This window comes from Schistocerca americana, chromosome 5 (genome assembly GCF_021461395.2).
Source record: "Schistocerca americana isolate TAMUIC-IGC-003095 chromosome 5, iqSchAmer2.1, whole genome shotgun sequence".
Lineage (NCBI taxonomy): Eukaryota > Metazoa > Arthropoda > Insecta > Orthoptera > Acrididae > Schistocerca > Schistocerca americana.
The window spans coordinates 231165732-231181221 of record NC_060123.1 but is presented as its reverse complement, the minus strand read 5'-3'; the positions used below and the strand labels follow the sequence as shown (position 1 = coordinate 231181221).

The following is a 15490-nucleotide window of genomic DNA, read 5'->3' as shown; positions in this document are numbered from 1 at the left end:
TGGGTTTACATTCAGGTCACGGCTGGCAGTTACTCAGGGAATTCTGAAGGCACACAGTACGTCAAATACATCCTGCGTCCTGATGTATTACCTCTTATGCGACATTAGTTTGGTGTCGTTTTTCAACAGGATAATGCTCGTTCACACGTGGAACTTGTATCTATGAGGTGTCTGCCTCATGTTGAGGTGATCCCGAGACCGGCAAGATCAGGCTTGGACGTGGACTTCCTCCCAGTGCCAGTATCTCGGATCTCTAGTGCCATTTACAACAGTTGTGGCCCAGCTTGCATTAGGAAAGGATGCAACGGCTTTGTGACAACATATCTACGCGAATCAGTGCATACATCTAGGCCAGAGGGACCGCAACGTCGTAATGATTAGTTGGCTCGTCATGACACGTTCTTTCTAAATTTGTCTGGAATTTTTAATCACTGGAATAACATCGCCTATTGCCTCAAGACGTATTATATTCGTTTCGCTTCCTCCTCCCTTTCTGAGGTACTTCACTTTTATTGTCAGGCAGTCTAATAATAAGGAACTGAATAAAATTTTTCAGCAGTAGACGGGAAAGGGGCGCATGTTCATTAAATTGCATTTCCAGTGGAGCAGTATCTTTCTACGGGTGGCGGAAAGTTGATTATATTTTGCTAACTGGACATGGAGTCCTGTTAATTTAAGATAAATAAATGTTATTTTATTGTTCTGTTATTGTTTCTATTTATCCACCTTGCTGGTTGGACCATGCCTTTGATTACAAGAATGGCCTTGTATTTGTCTTATTGCGGACAAATTTGTCCGTTTCATATTTTCCCTGCTTTTCATCGATCCAACTAACAAACTAATAGTCTTCGAGACAGAAGTAGCTAGAGAACCTAAGAAACTCTAACAGACTGGAAGTCCTTGTCTCATGGATATTTAAATGTGAAGTAAGACTGGCGTCTGTAATACACAATTTATGGAGTGGGAAGCGGGCAGAACACCAGTAGTTATTTTACATGGGTAGTGATGGTTGTGATTTGTGTCTCAGATGAATGTAGTATTTGAGAAGTATAGAAGGAGAGAAGCCTCAGGCACATTACAGTGTGATAATCATGGCGGTGCTCAGCATTTCACCGAAGGCGCGGAAGGGAAAGCCTCTAAAACTGGCATTTCATTTATAACTCGGTCGGTGAGTTTTATTACGTATCGTACTATAACTACTAAATTTTATAGCAGACTAAAAGCTTTTTATATCTCAGGCAACTGATGGCTTACCCCGCAGTTCGGGTAGATCCAAGGGGACTGGACATTATGCTTTTATTAAGGTACTTAAGGTAATTAACGGTAAGGTTGGGGTTGGATCCGACCCCAGCGAGTCTGTTTTGTTTATAACTCCCCACTCCCTTTTCTGAGAGCGCTGTGATTCCAGCTACCCTACCAGCCAGTCGTCCCGAGAACGCCGAGGAGGCCACGTCAGTCTGGTGAGTGACCTGCAGCTACCCTCTCTATCCGAAACCTACATTACCCGCGCTCGGGTTGGATCCGACCCCACCTTACTGTTTACGTCACACTTACTAGTTTCTTTTGTGGGGAGGATTCAACCCCATATTGATGTTTACATTACATCTAAGTTTTGTTTTCTCTTCTAGTATCTTACTACAATGGCGAGTCAACTCCTTAGAACTCCTGAGGAGATATACAACGAGTTTCTCCGACAGGAGGCTGAGTCAGAGGATGGCGACAATATCGATGTAGAAAACTGTTCAGAAACCGAGGATGTATTATCTAATACTGATGACGAGGATGATGTATTTCATTGTGCGGCAGGAGCAGTCGAGTTTGATAATTCTCAGTCAGATGTAGATGATGAGAGAAATTTAGAGCTAGTAAAGACTTCGAGACAATATGGACCAACAAACCCATCCATTCAATTCTAGGACACCAGCGTCAAATATTATTACTCATCTCCCTGGTCCACGTGGGGAAGCAAAGGGGGTCACTAATGAATTGGAAATATTTTTATTATTTATAGATTCGAAAATTATAGAAAAAATTGATTTATACACAAATCTTGAAATCGAGAAATCTAGGCAAAAGTACAATATTGTCCAGTGGTTTCATTCACCAACAGAGAGCGTTGAAATAAAAGGGTTGATGGGCCTTCTCTTCATGAGTGGTGTCCTGAAAAATTCTATGCTCAGTGTAGATGGGATGTTCTCAGCAACCTATGGACCTCCGGTATTCCGTTGCACTATGTGCAAGAAAAGGTTTGCATTTCTTCTAGAAAATCTCCGCTTCGATGATAAAGCCACCAGAGAGGCAAGAAAAATCAACGACAAATTTGCGGCTTTCAGAAAAGTGTGGGACATGTTTGAATCTAACAATGAAAAAAATTACAGTTCATCTGAATATGTCACAGTAGATGAGACTCTACTGAGTTTTCTGGGTGCCTGTCCATTCAAAACGTGTATCCCATCGAAACCGGACAAATATGGGTTGAAAATAATGTCACCATGCGACGCAAGGACATTCTGTTTTTTGCATGGCATTCCATACACTGGCAAGGACAACAGAATAAAGTGGAGACTTGGAGACTTGCCTTTACCTGGCCAGTATGTTTTGCGCCTGACGAAATCTATCAGGGGTTCTAATAGAAAAATTACAGCGGACAATTGGTTCTCCTCACTGGAGGTGACTGACGCCCTCCTCCAAAAAAAACTCACATTTGTAGGTACACTGAGGAGGAACAAACCACAAATACCATCATCAATGCTACGTTCCGCTCCAGTAGGCTCTTCAACATTTATGTATCAGGACGACAAAATTTTGGTGTCATTTACCCCAAAGAAAAATAAAAAAAGTTTTACTGATATCGTCTATGGACTTCTCTGGAGAGATAAATGAAAAATCAAATAAGCCTGAAATTGTGGAGTTCTACAATCTAACTAAAGGAGGGGTCGATGTATTAGATATGCTTTGCCACAGCAGGACACAAAAAGAAAATCAAGAAGATGGCCCATGCGGTACTTTTATGCTATTTTAGACATCGCTGCTATAAATAGTTTTATCATTTACAAAAGCAATGGCAAAATGGACAGCTTTTCAAATGACGCGAGAATATCATTTCTCAAAAATCTTGCGCTCTCTTTGACAAAACCTCTTATGGAAAAGAGGCTGAATAACACACATCTTCACCGTGAGCTCCATTCATCTATTGGAAAACTTTTAGAAAAAAAAAAACAATCGAATTAGACAAGCCTACCCAAGCACAGCCACTAAAGAAAAGAAGATGTGATTTTTGTGACAGATCAAAAGATAGGAAGGGGAATGCTTTTTGTAGTAAGTGTAATCGTTCTATATGGGGGGAGCATAAAGTTATTATGTGCCCTGGCTGTAAAGAAACTGAGATGTGATAAATTGTGCCAAATATGTACTTTCAGGGATGTATGTGATCGTCTCCAGGATAACATTATACATTTATTATTTGTTCCTATTACATTATGTGTACAAAGACATTTATTATTGAGAACTTTATATTTCGAAACTGCTGACACTATAATTATTTTCTACAATTAGTAAGAGATGTTTCTAATTTAGTTCCTATCTTTAGAATTTTTAAATTTCCTAGTTGATGACTGAATCTACTGATTTTTACTATGTTTTCAATAATTTTATAGAGAATATTTCTATTAAGGTATTTTTTTGTAATCATGTTCCTATTTTTTCAAAAGTACTTTATATTCTTACTTATTGACTATAAAAATAAAAAACTTGTTGTTATAACAAATGTTATATGTGTTTAATTGATAATAAAACTTTTTCCCATTGTTAATTTTTTATTTTACCCCGAAAAATCTATATTTGGAGGGTGGGGTCTGATCCAACCCCACCTTACCGTTTATGCCAAGAAACTTCACCTTACCGTTAGAGGGTTAAACTGTTTATCAAGTTTCAGTGTAAGAAAGGCGAGACTAGTTAGTAGAAGTCTCGATTTGCGCTTCAAAGAATTCCATCGTTTCTGAAAGACAAGGCATTCGATTACGGAGCGCGTGTCTCATTCATTTGTGGGTCTCTCTTCCTTCAATATATTTTAGCTAGACAGTCTACCAGGATGTGCACAGCTCTTCTAAACTATGCTACATGGGCTCATTGGGTTCAGATCAAGCGACTTCGTTATGAAACAGCTAATCTCACTCCCTTCGAGGGTTTACCGAATCATGGTCAAACAGTCCCAGAGCTATATGTCGGAGCATTGCCTTCCTTAATACGCTGGTCTTCAAAGGCTTGCTAATGACAAACGAAGCGGAGGACCAAATCTGCTAGACGGTGTATCGTACCGTTGCCTTTGAACGTCGAAAGCAAACGTAACACGTGCACAGTTTCATCTCTCATAACCACAGCCCACGGGAACATTCTACGAGCAAATGGGTTAGCCACACAAAGCAGACGGCCATTCTGTTGTGCTCGATATTTCACGTCGTTTCTGTGAGATGTACTGACGCTGCAAAGTTCATCTTTGGTAGTTTGGTGCAAAAGGAGACACAAAATCACTATGTTACAAAATTCGTGGAATTCGTGCGTTTATTTACTTATATTTGCTCATATAAGCCGACTTCACCTATTACTTTTGTCTAAGAGTATGATCACGTGCGTCAGACAAAATCGTTTAGAAAACTAGGATCCAAAAACTTGACGTAAAATTTATACATTTTTTAGTGTTGATTTTATGAAAACTAGTGCGGCTGTTGTTACATTTTGCGCAGTTCTATAACATCATTTGTACACATAACCTGTACTTTTCGCAATCGTGATATACTATGTAGTATTATATCTTCAGTTGTAAAGTTAACCTGTACTTTTCAGAAATTTTCTCGTTCAAAACCAATTGTTTCATTGTGTATTAGCGTGAGAAAAGATACGTTTCCGACAATTTTCAGATGCTTGCAAGATTTCCATAAGTTAGGGTGTTTTGTGTAGCCTATTTCGTACTGAATCGGCTTTTTTGGTTTTCAGTTCTGTAAATACACCAGTGTGCAAAACTAAAGAACGAAAGTAACTTTTGCTTGATGTAATTGGAAATTTGTTGTAAGGCCTATGGGACCAAACTGCTGAGGTCATCGGTCCCTAGGCTTACGCACTACTTAATCTAACTTAAACTACGAGGGTAATCCCAAAAGTAAGGTCTCCAATTTTTTACAAGTACAAAACCAATTGTTTCATTGTGTATTAGCGTGAGAAAAGATACGTTTCCGACAATTTTCAGATGCTTGCAAGATTTCCATAAGTTAGGGTGTTTTGTGTAGCCTATTTCGTACTGAATCGGCTTTTTTGATTTTCAGTTCTGTAAATACACCAGTGTGCAAAACTAAAGAACGAAAGTAACTTTTGCTTGATGTAATTGGAAATTTGTTGTAAGGCCTATGGGACCAAACTGCTGAGGTCATCGGCCCCTAGGCTTACGCACTACTTAATCTAACTTAAACTACGAGGGTAATCCCAAAAGTAAGGTCTCTTTCTACATACAATGGTTTACATCAGTTTACAGCTTGAATATTTAACTATTTTTCGACATAATCAACAGTTCTGTCGATGCATTTTTGTAGACGCTGTGGCAGTTTTTGTATGCCCATGTCATACCAGCTCGCCGCCATGCTGTTCAGAAAGTTATGAACTGGCGTGATTGTTGCTTGGTTTCAGGTGTAAAGTGGCTTGGTTCAAATGGCTCTGAGCACTATGGGACTTAACTTCTGTGGTCATCAGTCCCCGAGAACTTAGAACTACTTAAACCTAACGACATCACACACATCCATTCCCGAGGCAGGATTCGAACCTGCGACCGTAGCAGTCGCGCGGTTCCGGACTGAGCGCCTTAACCGCGAGACCACCGCGGCCGGCGTGTAAAGTGGTATGTCCAGGTTTCGTCACCCGTGACAACTGAGTCCAGAAAGTTGTCCTGTTCGGCTGCAAGGCGGTGAAGAAATGCGAGGGAAGCATCAACTCGTTGCCGTATGTGGTCTTCAGTCAGTATGCGTGACACCCATCTTGCGCACACCTACCGACAGTGCAATGTTTCCATTAAAATTCTGTGAGCGGTGCATCGGGAAACCTCAGGAACCAACGTGCAGAGATCATGCAGGGTGATCAACAGATCTTCACGCATGCTTTGCTCAACCTTCAGCACTGTCTCCTCAGAAATTGACGGTCTCCCGCTCCTTTGTTCGTCGTGAATTTCGGTCCGACCAGCTTCAAACTCTCTACACTACTTACGAACATTTTTGACATCCATGCACGACTCATCATACACTTCCGTCAATCGGCGATGGATTTCAATCGGCGCAATTCTCTTTGCGTTCAAAAACTGAATAACTGCGCGCAATTCGCACTTGGCGGTAACATCCAACGGAAGCCCCATTCTCAACGGCTGCCAAGCCAAGCCAGCGCCTCAACGCGGCGTGTTATGTTTACAAAAAAATGGTTCAAATGGCTCTGAGCACTATGGGACTTAACATCTATGGTCATCAGTCCCCTAGAACTTAGAACTACTTAAACCTAACTAACCTAAGGACACCACACAACACCCAGTCATCACGAGGCAGAGAAAATCCCCGACCTCGCCGGGAAACGAACCCGGGAACCCGGGCTACCGCACGACCACGAGATGCGGACTTATGTTTACACACAGCGCGTGAAGTACTCTTCATAACAGTGTGACCAACTGCCACACAAACAGAGTTCTGTACTTCTAAAAAAATAGGAGACCTTATTTTTGGGATTACCCTCGTAACTTGCGCTAAGGACAACACACACACCCATGCCCGAGGAAGGACTCGAACCTCCGACAGGGGTTGCTTGATGTGCCACTGCCAAGTATCATAGCTCGATGAAACTTGGCCCATACATAGAAAGAATTGTTACAGTATTCTATGTGGGAGCTGGATTCTGCATTGTCTGCAGCTCGTGACACATCCCCTGGTCACGACAGGATCCATTACAGTATGCTACAGCACCTCACAAAGCCCAACAAAGAAATCCTCCTCGCACTTTTTAATGCCATTTGGGCGTCAGGTCACTTTCCTGACTCGTGGCGTGAGGCAGTTTTAATTAATTTTTTAAAACCTGGGAAATATCGCACGAGCCCGAGTAGCTACCGTAGTGCTGCCCTCATCAGTTGCATGGGAAAGACCTTGGAGCGGATGGTCAAACGCCGCCTTGTCTGGATGTTAGAATCCCGGCAACTCCTTAGTCGCTTTTAGTGTGGGTTTAGGAGGTTTCGCTCCATCTTCGATAACCTTGCCCTCCTGGAGGCGGATGTACAATAAGCTTTCCTACGCCGTCGTCACCTTCTAGGTGTATTTTTTGACATCGTGAAGGCCTACGATACCACTTGGAGGCGTCTCATCCTGGAGCAGCTTCACGAATTGGGTTTTCGTGGTTGTCTTCCTCTTTTTATTCAGTCTTTCCTCTCCCCACGATATTTTAGATACCGAATTGGTGACGTCCTGCTGACCGTTTTGAGCAGGAGAACGGTGTCCCTCAGGATAGCGTTTTAAGTGTGACTGTCTTTGCCATCGCTATTAATAGCATCACCTCCATAGTGAAAAGTCCTGTCCAGTGTTCCTTGTTTGTGGATGTTTTCTCTTTGTTTTGCTCTTCTTAAAGCCTTGCGACGACAACGCGTCAGTTGCATCTTACTCTTAGACGTTTGGATGACTGGACGCAGAAGAGTGGTTTTAAGTTTTCCACCGAGAAGCCGTGTGTGTTCTTTTTCGCCGTTCTCGTTCGATTTTAACCTTTCCTGAGTTGAGGATAAGGGACGCTGTCCTCGCTTTTAAAGACACGGTGAGAGTTCTGGGGCTCATTTTCGATTCGAAGCTTACGTGGTTACCTCATCTTAAAGACTTGAAACGACGGTCACTTAAGGCTTTAAGTATTTTAAAATGCCTTAGCCATGGTACATGGGGAGCCGACAGGACTTGTCTGCTCCAGTTTTACAGGGCGTTTGTGCGATCTCGGCTCGATTATGGGTGACGGTGTACGGGTCTGCGAGGCCTTCTTACTTAAGAACGTCGTTGTGCACCATGAAGGGCTTCGATTGGCCACTGGGGTATTCAGAACCAGCCCCATACCAAGCCTCTGCGCAGAGGCTGGTGAACCGACACTTCATATGCGGCGGCGGCTACTTACGGTGCGCCAGGCGTATAAAACTTTGTCCACACCATACACACCTGCATACCATACCGTTGCTCAGCTTCCTCTGGCACGGCTATTTCATAACCGGCAACGAGCGACGCGGCCCTATGGGATTCGCGCGCAGGATTGCCTCTCTGCGATGGATATGGCTGGTTTTCATGTTTTCCGTCGCGATTGGAGCAGATTTCCACATTGGCTCCTCCGGAGACCCATACTTATTTTAGATTTGACTAATTTTAAGAAAGATAGTGCACCAGATTTTACATTCCAATCTCAGTTTTTTAACATTTTAGGTGCGCATCACGGTTTTACCGTCGCTTACACTGATGGCTCCAAACAGGAGAATTTCATTGGCTGTTCTGTAGTGTTCCCTGGTCACGTTACCCGGATTCGCCCCCCTGATGAATATACCGTTTTCGCAGCGGAGCTCCACGCGATCCTGAAGGCACTGGAGCGGATGAATCGTGTTCGGGGCAATCGATTTCTCCTCTGCTCCGATTCCCTTAGTGCCTTACAATCATTGCAGAATCTGTACCCAACTAAGGAGATGGTCCAGCTGATATCTGACCAACTGTACTTACTCCAACGGCGGGGTAAGGAGGTGTCCTTCTGCTGGGTGCCTGGTCATGTAGGAATATGGGGCAATGAACAGGCCGATCGGGCTGCCAAGGAGGCCTGCAGAGAACAGGATGTGGTCCAGTGTCCTATTCCCTTGCAGTGTGTCATTTCTGCACTCCACAGGAAGTGCATGGAGTTGTGGGAGGACGAATGGCTGGCGGTGACGGCCAATAAACTGCGGTTGGTGTAGTCAACAACTCGGCCGTGGCGTTCCTCCTGCCGGGTGCTCAGGCGGGAAGAGTTGGCCCTCACACGTCTTCGGATTGGGCACTGTCCTCTCACACATAGCTTTCTATTACGGCATTAGGATCCCCCGATTTGTGTTGCTTGTGGTGTGCACATCTCTGTCCGGCACATTTTAGCAGGCTGCATTTTATACCGTGAATGCAAGGGCAGAAGCACAAGTTGATGGGGATCTGCCATGTGTTTTAGCTAATGATGAGACGTGTGTGTCTAGGGTTTTAAAGTTTTGTGATGTGTCTTCATTCTGGCCTAAACTTTTGGGCTGGAGGTTTTAGTGTATTGCACAGTGGCTGCCTCCTCCCCTTCTCCTTGCCATCAGCCAGCCACTACCATCTGCCTTATTGCTTTAGCTCCCTGTACCACTTTCTTCCAGCGTTGTCTATGTTTTACTGCTGGCGGCATGCTTCGTCCCACGCTTCGGTGTGGGTCGGCACATAGTTTTCCTGTGTCTTACGTTCTGTTTAATCTTATTGTTCTGAGTCTTTTATTGACACCCGTCTCAATCTGTTACTGAGCGGGCGCTGAAAACCTTGCCGTCGTGCGCCCTTAAAACCCTCTCCATCCATCCATCCATCACATGTACATAAGGTAACTACATCTGCATATAAACTTCATATATACTCCACTAGCCACCAAGCGGTGTGTGGCGGAGGGTACAATTCACGCCAAAGTCATATTTCCCCCCCCCCCCCCCCCCCCCTCCGCGCCCTCTGTTCCACTCGCGGATTGCACGAGGGAAAAACGAGAGCCTGAACGCCTTAGTACGAGCTCTAATTTACCTTAATTTTGAATGGTGATCATTGCGCGATTTGAAAGTTGGTGGTAATAATATATGCTCTACATCCTCGGTGAAGATCGGATTTCGGACTTTAGTGAGCAGCCCCTTGCGTTTAGAGCGTCGTCTGTCTGCAAGTGTATCCCACTTCAAACTTTCTATGAGGTTTGTAATGCTCTCGCGATGGCTAAATGTACCAGTCACGAATCTTGCCGCTCCTCTTTGGACCTTTTCAATCTCTTTAATGAGACCCAAATAAATACTCAATGAGGCGAACAAACAATAATTACGCTGAAATTACCGCGATTCATTTCGCCCCTGGACGTTCCTAACGGCGAGAGATGTTATTAATAGTATGTGTGATCACCACGGACGGCAGTGGATGCTCTAAAACGTGATCCGTAAGGAGTTCTTACGGTAGGGCGTTCCATTCCTATAGCAGCGCGAGTGAAAACTGCCGGGTAGTCGTTGGTGCATGTGGATGTGCTGCAGTCTGTCTCCCCAACATATCCTCCATTTCCTCGACGGGGCTTAAGTCGCGGAAACGGGCGGGACAGTCTATTCGCCGAATATCCCCTGGTTCCCAGATTTCCTCCACCTATGCTGTTCGATGCGATAGCGCTTTGTCACCCATAAAAATGCAGTCATATTTGAATGCAACCCCGCAAAAAAGCGCATGAGGAAAAGTACAGTGCCACATTAACGCTGACCGGTTTGTGTCCGTGTTCAAACATTTGGAACTCTGTACGCCCATGCAACAAAATGGTTCAAATGGCTCTGAGCACTATGGGACTTAACATCTGTGGTCATCAGTCCCCTAGAACTTAGAACTACTTAAACCTAACTAAACTAAGGACATCACACGCATCCATGCCCGAGGCAGGATTCGAACCTGCGACCGTAGCGGTTACGCGGTTCCAGACTGAAGCGGCTAGAACCGCTCGGCCACACGAGCCGGCGCCCATGCAACATATGCCTCCCTACACTGTAATATCTCTACCACTAAAACGGTCGTGTCTGACAAATGCTTAACGTTCCCTTGTATGGCGAGAGATGGGATAACGTAAAGCATCCAAGAACATTACAGAAAGGTTGTATTGGTGGTCCAGGTGTTACGATGTGGGGAGGTAAATGTTGCATGGGGTACTGAGCTCGAGACCTTTGTACACGGTACACTCACCAGGCAACGTTGTTCTAACACTGTGCTCCTTCCGTATGTGCGTCCTTTCAGGAACGCATTCGGCTATGACGTCATTTTGATAGATGGCGATGCGCTGCCACATCTAATAGCGCAGGTGGAGGATCAAATGGTTCAAATGGTTCAAATGGCTCTGAGCACTATGCGACTTAACTTCTGAAGTCATCAGTCGCCTAGAACTTAGAACTAATTATACCTAACTAACCTAAGGACATCACACACATCCATGCCCGGGGCAGGATTCGAACCTGCGACCGTAGCGGTCGCTCGGTTCCAGACTGTAGCGCCTAGAACCGCACGGCCACTCCGGCCGGCTGGTGGAGGATCTCTTGGAATCAGGGGATATTCAGCGAATGGACTGTCCTGTCCGTTCCCCACACTTAAATCCCATAGAGCACGTACGGGATGCATTGGCGAGACGTACTACAGCACTACCACATACGTTAACAACCATACAGCAGTCATGAACAGTGATAGCGGAGGAACAGAACACCATACCACACGAACTCCTTACCAACTTTGTGCCCAGCACGGAAGCACATTTTACAGCATGAACTGCCGTCGTGGTGATCACACATTCTATTAAGAACTTTGTCACGCGGTTTGTAATGTCTAGGGGACCATCACGAATAGCGGTAACTCCAGTGTAATTGTTGTCTTTCAGAAAAGCTGTCATTTCTGCTCGTCTCGTTCTTTATTTCATCCAGTTACCTTCCGTACTACACCGGAGCGGTTATTCCTATGCCGCTACAAGTTTCATCGAGTTGTGTTACTTGGTAGTGATACAACATGCGAAAGTTGCTTTTCTCCTTAAGTTTTGCTCACTATTGTATTATACAAACACTGTAAGAAGATTCTCGGCGAAGTGACTGGTTGGACTACTTGAATAGGTGGAAACTAAATCAGATCGACCTGTATTAATTGATTTGTAACTGTTGCTAACGTGAAGTAGCAGACAACACTATACAGTGTCTTTGTATCTACGTCAATGAGAGCCGAAATCACGTGCTGAGTTAACCGTCGCTAATACATTACGTGTTATTGGTTTAGGTTCAAATGGTTCAAATGGCTCTGAGCACTCTAGGACTTAACTTCTGAGGTCATCAATCTCCTAGAACTTAGAACTACTTAAACCTAAATAACCTAAGGACATCACACACATCCATGCCCGAGGCAGGATTCGAACCTGCGACCGTAGCGGTCGCGCGGTTCCAGACTATAGCGCCTAGAACCGCTCTGCCACTCCGGCCGGCATTGGTTTGCGAATCGCCTTGTTTATCGACATATTAAACTCATTAAACAATTTGTTGCCTGCTGTTGACAAGAAGAGCGATCTTTGCTGCAAATCAACATCGCATCGAATGCGACATAACGTAACCACTTCTACACAGAATAAAGCGGCTTATTGGGATCAAAATTTATTGAAGATCCTGTACTAAGTCTCGCGCCAGTCGAGGTGCAATGGGAACACTGCCTGGGTGGACGATATATAACAGTTGCACTGAAAATTACGTAAACCAAAATACTCCTACGTTGGAGAAAAGTTAATCGCTACAATAGTTTGCGGAAGTTTGTGAGTAGCACTGCTATTACGCAAGTCCGAAATTGGGATGATCGCTGAAATGATGAAACGGCCAAGGTTTAAAATTCACTCAGAAAGAACCAAATAACCTGCTGAAGGCCGACAGCTGATACCAAGTTCATGATTGTTTCTGACATAGAGGCCAGGTCCTGGTGAAGGTGAAGACAGGCAATAGGAGCTCCCCCGCAGGACAATGGCTGGTGTGCCATGGCACAGTATGTAGCAAATGTTCCAATCCAGACTGATTGAAGGACTGTGTGTGCAGTCGGCGCCTGCCCCAGACTTCGGTAAAGAATGCCACACAGTCGATTTGTTGCGCATAAATACATAGACCACATAGAGATATTGGAGCAGTTGTTCCCAATAACACGGTTTGCAGATGCAAACATGTTCATGGAGCCAATGACGTCTTGCAGCACTGGCACTGTCTCCTTCTGGCCTAGGCAGCATGCATGATTGAAGCTCCATCATCCGCTGATGTAACACCGTCGATGAGAGAAGAGTTGCTGACCTGTCCCCTGCCCGTAGAACTGGGGATCCTGGTTAGGTGAAGTTGATATGCATCAGAGTTGATGTCTAGACTGGGTATGGACTGAGAGTGTGACAAACCAATCCACTGCTAGGAGGTATCATTGTTTTCTGCGGGCATGCCTGGGTGACATGATTGTGGAAAATGGAGCCATCGTGTAGTCGACCCACTGCTGGGTCCCACTGGCGGCGATTTTTGGAGTAAAACAACGCAACGATGTCATTTTTGACAGAATAACGATGGCGTCAGGACCGCGGATGGGGAAAAGGAGTGCTCGTAGGATGGAGGATGTGGAGTTTGACCATTGCTGCCAGCAGAGGAGCTTTTCGACGGAGCTGACGTCATTCTGATGGATGGAGCAATAAGATGCCCAAAACAACCTGACAGCTTCATCTGAATCATGATGGGACTGCAGCTTTGCAAACTGTGATTTGAATGTGCAAACAAAACATTCCGCTAATCCATTGGATGCAGAATGAAAAGAAACTGTGTGCAAGAACAAAAAGAGGTCAACATGGAAGACTTGAACTGAGGCCATTTGTCAGTAACCATGATTTCAGGGTGTCCTTATATGGAGAACAGCCATGCCAGAGCTAGCATAGTCTCTGCTGAGGATGACGAGGACATCTGAGAAACGTAGGGGAGTTCAGTTCCTGCGTCGATTACGATCAAGCATGAATAGCCAAGGAGGGGTCTAAAAATCTAAATCGAGCAGTAATGCAACAGAAATAGCTGTGAATGGATGCTGCCTGTTTGCTTTGGCAGCTTTCGCAGGCTACTACCATGCTGGCAATATCTGCATTTATCCCTCACCAGCCTCTTCGTGAACACAACATCTCAATGACCTAATGTACGACGGATGGAATGCGGTGTCACCAGGTGGAAGGGACCATTTCGTGAGTGCGACCAGTTTCTCCTTGCAAAAAGAGGGCTCGACTAAGGGTGGAGAACTCCCTCATTGCGCCAGTCTGAGTATTTTCCAGGTAACTAGGTTCTTCAAGGAGTGATGGTTGATGACCTTTGTATCCGAGGGAAGGGTGGCTACAGCTTCACGCCCATCTGTGTCCTTATGGCCACAGATCTCTGGTTCTGAATCGAATTGAATACCCTGGCCCAGTGATAACCAGTAGAGACTGTCGTCATTGCTATGTTGAGCTCTTAAATGATATCTGAAGTCATACATGCAACTGCACAAAAATAATGCCCACCTCTGGAAGTGACATGCCAATGTGGCCAGAATACTTGAGTGTACCTAGAGTAGCGGTAGAAAAGTTTTATTGTGGTTAGTCACCACAATGAAATGTCGGCCATACACATAATCGTGGCATTTCTTGAGCACGAACACAACAGCCAAAGCCTCCTTTCCTCTTTGGCTATAGGTTTGTTGCAGATGTGTTAGAGTTTTGGATATGGATGTGATAGTTCAACGTAGTACCAATACAAATATATCAGCGAACTCACGGCACTGTGATACGCTTGTTTGAATACTAATATTGCATATATCTCAAAAACTATGGGAGACGTCGGCAGCAAATAAATGTTGTCATGCTAGTCAAAGAAAATTTATAACTGCTAAATGTCATATTAAATTTAATTAACTAGGCATGGGATGACAGCCTAGCACTACAGCTATTATTCGTGAATGCCTCACATTTATAATTGTTTTACTTATTGAGTTATTACCACCTCATATCTCTATTATGCAAATGTGTGAGATCATCAACTCCACCACAGTCACGCAGTAAATGAATGCAGTCTCTTATAACACTATATGTTATCCTATTGAACATCTCAAGAGTGATAACTAGTATCTAATTCATGTAATGAATAGTCAGTTTGGTCAGCATTAAAAACAATTGTAATTTGAAAACAACAAAGTCCTTACATGAAGTGATGGTATCAGCAGACTGAAATAGAGACGGCACTTCAATAGAGCACACCAAGATCATTTATTTCATAGATTCTACATATTTCATCACGAGTATTTGTCATTAGTGGGAATGTGTTAGTAACCTGATACCTTATTTATGTATAAACTGTGCAAGTACTCTCAGTATGTAGTATTTGGTATCAACAGAATCGTAAGATTGTGAGTTGTCACTTTAAACATATATCTAATTTGTACATTTGTTAGTAATCAAATGGTCGTCCATTTGTCAGATTTTAAGTTAAACTGTGCTGTCATAATGTGGGAATTCATGTTTCCAATGGCGAGAATAGGCTGCCGCTTATTTGTTCTGGTTGTTTCTGGGGAGCCAGGAAGCAGTTTGAAAGACATTCTGTGAGAAGGCTCTGTGACGACTGGGTGAACGATCCAGATACAGGTAAAGTGAAGTTCTGGGCGGCAAGTGACCAAAAATACCTTAACTACTCTTC

At 44.2% G+C, this 15490-nt stretch overlaps 1 protein-coding gene across 1 annotated transcript in view; it reads left to right on the top strand.

Moving 5' to 3' along the window:
• Positions 1 to 15490, top strand: part of LOC124615925 (cytochrome P450 6k1-like) — a 111002-nt gene that overhangs the window by 34718 nt on the left and 60794 nt on the right. The gene's annotated exons all lie outside the window — the stretch shown is intronic.